The sequence below is a fragment of the Heliangelus exortis genome, chromosome 3 (assembly GCF_036169615.1).
Source record: "Heliangelus exortis chromosome 3, bHelExo1.hap1, whole genome shotgun sequence".
NCBI lineage: Eukaryota > Metazoa > Chordata > Aves > Apodiformes > Trochilidae > Heliangelus > Heliangelus exortis.
The window spans coordinates 107,432,373-107,437,537 of NC_092424.1; the positions used below are offsets into that span (position 1 = coordinate 107,432,373).

General features: G+C 44.5%; 1 long non-coding RNA gene across 1 annotated transcript; it reads right to left on the reverse strand.

Moving 5' to 3' along the window:
* Positions 1 to 2,747: 2,747 nt before the first annotated feature.
* LOC139795285 (uncharacterized) lies at positions 2,748 to 4,455 on the reverse strand. Its single transcript, XR_011725444.1, has 3 exons — positions 3,700 to 4,455; positions 3,277 to 3,350; positions 2,748 to 3,191 (listed from the first exon to the last, which is right to left on the reverse strand). It is a non-coding gene; the product is annotated as an uncharacterized lncRNA (long non-coding RNA).
* Between the last annotated feature and the right edge of the window lie 710 nt (positions 4,456 to 5,165).

Genomic DNA, 5,165 nt, shown 5'->3' on the forward strand with positions numbered 1-5,165 from the left:
AGATTTACAGAACATCTGTGTAACCACAGAGAAAGTAGATTTCCAGACAGGCCAGGATGTGTTGTGAAGGAAAGCAGCACTGACTCATGTGCCATGAATTATGGCACAGAAAGTTTTGCCAGCTGCTGAGCAGACAGAGTTTTAGCTGCAAAATCTAACTGCAGTGCAGGCAGCCAGAAACATTGAAGTACACATGAATTTCACAACTTTCAGGTGCTGACAATAACATGGTAGTGGGGTTAAGCAGGGTTATTTGTTGCAATTTGCAATCCTTATAATTAGTGAAAAATACCTCAGTAGCTACAAGTTCATGTCAGATGCATTTGTTTCTCCACACTCAGGTTTTAATGCAAGCCAAGAAGCCAGACCAGTTCCAACAGGCTGGTTGCATCCCTATTGCATTTCCTAGGATTTTTTTTTCTCAGAGCTTTCAGTTTTAGGTGCTAGAAACATATCATTGGGTACATGTTTTTATGTCACATAGTAAAAACTCATGTGCATGCCCACAGGGGGACAGTGGTGGGGAAGACAAAATATTCTAATTATTTCATCAAACAGCCCAGCTACTCCTTGTAGGGTCCATCAGCCCATCTGAGACCCATCTCCAGAAGCCCAGAGGAGCCCAGGGGAACAATGGCAGATGACAGCCCAGGACTGAACACCTTGTCCAGGCCTTTCCCAGGATTGCTCCAGCAATGCCATCAGCCCCAGTATCTAGGCAGGAAACTCATCATGGTGAGTCCTGGGAGCAGCTCTCCAGGGCTATGGGGGTTACTGCCTTGGTGCTGTGCTTCATGGGACGCAGGAGAAGAGCATTTTAGCATTGCACTGCATTAATTAGGGAATGCTCAGGGGAGGAACCAAAGGTAGGAAAAGGGTGCTTTAGGGAGGAAAAAAATGAGGGAGATAGAGGGACCTTGGGGAATTATATGTTCAGGTGTCAGCAATTGGAATCCAGGATCCGGTACTCCACGGTGTACCTATCTTATTTTTGTGATATTCTCTGGCATCACATGATGCTTTTAAAGGTTGAATAATGTAAGAACAAAGTTTTAAATAATTCTTCTAAATGTTCTGTGAATTGCTGTGAAAGCAAAGTTTTGCAGATTCATATATTTCTGCAGAGATGCAGTCATACTCTAGAGGAAATAGGTAGTATGATAAAGACATGAGAAACAGTGTGAGAGAGAACAGATCTGATTAATAACATAATCAATAAAACCAGGGATTCATTGACAGACCAAATGGATCACTCTGGGTTTAAGGCAGTTTATGGAAGTTTACACGAAACCTCTGTGCTGAAGAAACAAAGAGGTTTCCTCTAAGTTTATTTTTGCCACTTGTAAGATTGAGGTACTGCTGCCCCCCTCTGCCTGACATCCTGCTGGACTTTTCCCTGGCAGGCAACAGAAGGAAACACCAACTTTTCCACCACCAGGAGCTGCAAATAGCAACACGGAGCAATACCTCCAACAGGCAGCTTAGAGTTGTTGCATTCAGAGGGTTGGGTCTCTTCTTCTGCCGAAACTGAGCTGAACCTTTTAGATTTAGGGGCTTCCCACACTTGGAATTTGTTAAAGAGCCCTGAGTCTTTCAGAGGGAGTCACTGAGTAACTTACCTTGACATTAAAGTTTAACAGAGGTCAAACTGGAGCTGAAATCAATGGAGTGTGAAAAGAGACCATAGTACCAGCCACTGATGCTTCACTTGAATTCTCCTGCAAGGTTTGTCTTGCTTTCATGCTGCTTCTTGCTTTGCTAAGGGAAACCTATAAAAATCAGCTGATCTCCTTTACCAAGCTCCTCAGAGCCTTTCTAAAAATTAATTTCCCTGAAGCATGTTAGGATGGTCAGACTGCTGAGTCACTAAAACAGCCTCAGTTGTCTAAGAAGTAATGATTCTCAGATTTCTGCCTAATAATCCCCACCTGTCTGTTGCCTTTAATCTTCATCTCTAAATAGTTTAAGGCAAAATTATCTTTTTGTCCTATGTCAGCAGTGTCAGGAAAAAGGCTTTTACTGCCTAATAAAATAAATTTATTGGCACTTAGCACTGGCAGTCCTGCCACAAAGATACTGTGCTGCATTGCTGCAGCTGAATTTGCTTTTCCTCTCCTGCAATCAATCTTGATTGGATGCCACTGCTTAGATTAATATTTTGGCACTTAGCAAGCACATTAGCTGGAGTGACAGCTGCAAAGATGTCAGTTTCAAATTGCTAGAAATATCAAGTGTACCATACTTGTATCCCAATTAATTTTACCACGCTGTAGTCCTGGACCGTTTTGTCTTAGAAGGAGCCAGCTCAGTCCTGCCTAAGTAACACTATTTTGAGAGGATTTAAAATCAGATGAAAGAGAAGAAAATCTCAAGAAAAATCTCAATACAGAGTCACAGCAAAGGAAAGGAGCTTTATCACTGTTAAAAGCATGTAAGAACAACAATAGGACCCTGGGAAAACTCACAGGAGTTGGCATCATGAAATCTTCATCAGTGCTGGAGAGGTAAACAAAAAAGTATTGGAATTATTTCAGGTCAATCTATGTCAGCAGACTCTGCTTTGTTGACAGTAAACTCAATGGATGAACTCAATAAATCAGTGCATCCTCTGAGTACCCTTAACTTCAGCCCTCAGCCAGAGAAACCACAGGGGGAAAGCAGTTATCAGTTCATCAGCTTTGAACAAGGGCTCTCAGTAAGTTAATTTTAGGCACAAAGCCAGAGAAAACTTGAGTTCCAGTGCTTGCAGAGCTATTTTATTTTTTCACAGGACCCCAACCTTTTCCAGTCCAGAAGATGAATAATGTTTGCAAGATGAACAGTGTGTATTGAATTACTACTTTAATGTTTTCATAATCTTCATTGTATAGCCTTCACCTCTATTTAATATATACCAGGGAGAATCAATTCTGACTCGAAATATATTTATTTTTCTGTATGATTTTCATATTGTTCTTACTATAATGGGAACAGAGGGAAGTTCATATTAGTATCTTAGTTTTAGAGATGAAGGACAAAAGAAGGGGAGCAAAGTAAGCAAGAATGTTTCAAACATTCACTATTTTTGGCTGTTTCTCTAGAGACACAAAGGCTGTAGTTGAAGAACTTGCTCTGTGCAGCCATCATGGTTTCATTTGAGGCTGGATCTGCTTTCTCTCCACACAGCCCATCACCCAAAGCTCCAGTCAGCACTGCAGAAATGAACAGCTGGTACAGGCTGTGCAACAACTCCTCACTAAGCAAACCAGTTAAAATCATCACTTGCCATAATCCCACCTTCCTTCTGTTCCCAGCCATATGTTCCTCTCGCCTCACACCACTCCTGGCACCTGCTTGTCTTCTTCAGTGAGCTAAACCAACACAAAAGAAGAAAAATGTGTGATTAGTTTTTGACAAGCTGTAGAATAAGTGTCATAGTCATAATAATGTATTACCATAAAGTATATTTATTTTTCGTTTATATAATTAATAATTCTGCATTATATATTTAAGAGTAAATGTCCATGTTTGTAATTATTATGTTGCATAATAAATAGTGATTATTAAAATTATCAATAGGCATTATTAATCATATCATTATTTTACATTTACTTTGTTTGGGATTTATATTAATGTATTTATAAATTATTATAAATTACATAATTACCACTGCCATGTGGTTAGATTTATTTTAACAAGCACGTTAAAATAAGCACCAACCATGGCAGCCCCTGGCAATATGCCTTCTACTTTCCTGTGTCCTGTTCAGGAAAGACAAAGTGCCACTGGAGGGTCCAGCAGAGATGATGAGGGGACTGGAGCATCTCTCAGGCATGGCTGAGGGACCTGGGCCTGCTTAGCCTGGAGAAGGCTGAGAGGGAATCTTATCAATGCTTATCAATATCTAAAGGGCAGGTGTCAAGAGGGTGAGACCAGACTCTTCACTGGTGCCCAATGAGGGGCAATGGAACACAGTCTGTGTTCCACAGACTGGAACACAGCAAGTTCCATCTGAACATGAGGAAAAACTTCTCTCTGGGTAGCATCACAAGAAGTGTGGCCAGCAGGCCAAAGGAAGGGATTCTGCCCTAGTTCTATGCTCCTGTGAAATCCCATGTGGAGCACTGTGAGTCCAGCTCTGGAGTCCAGAAGAGGGACACGAAGAGGCTCGAAGAGCTGAAGCACCTCTCCTACTAAGGCTGAAAGATTTGGGGTTACTCAGCCTGGAGGACAAGGCTCTGAGAAGACGTCATAGCAGCCTTCCAGTACCTGAAGGGGTCACAGGAGAGATGGAGAGGGGCTTTTTCCAATGGTATCTTGTCAGAGGATGAGGGAAAAGGGTTTCAAAATGGAAGAGGGAAGATTTAGGTTAGATATTAGGCAGAAATTCTTCACTGTGAGGGTGGTGAGACATTGGCACAGGTTGCCCAGGAAAGCTGTGACTGCCCCATTCCTGGAAGTGTTCAAGTCCAGGTTGGATGGGGCTTGGAGGAACCTGGTCTTGCAGAAAGCGTCCCTGCCCATGCAGGAGGTTTAGAACTAGATGATCCTTGAGGGTCCATACAACAGAAAGGATTCAGGTTCTATAAATCTACTTGGAGGGTGCCAGAGCTCTGGGATGGGCTGTGGAGTCTCCTCCTCTGCAGACACCCAAAAACCCGCCAGGACCCCATTCTGCACACCCTACTCTCGGTACACCCCCTTTGTAACGGCTTGGACGACATAATTTCTAGAATTCCGGGACGCCCCGCAGCATGCTCCCTGCCCGAGAACCCTCCCTCCCGCAGGATCCTCCCTCCCCCAAGATCTTCCCTCCCCCAGGATCCTTCCTCACGTAGGATCCTCCCCCAGGACCCTCTCTCCCGCAGGATCCTCCATCCCTCAGGATCCTCCATCCCTCAGGATCCTCCCTTCCTCAGGATCCTCCCTCCCTCCCTCAGGATCCTCCCTCCCTAAGGATCCTCCATCCCTCCCTAAGGATCCTCCATCCCTCCCTCAGGATCCTCCCTTCCTCAGGATCCTCCATCCCTCAGGATCCTCCCCTCCCTCCCACGCTCTCCTCAGCGCCCCCACCGTGCCGCTGCCTCCCACGGGACACGCCCCCTTTCTCTCATTGGGCAGCTTCTCACCAGGCCCCGCCCACCACAGACCCTGCCCACCACAGGCTCCGCGCAGTGGGGCAGGGG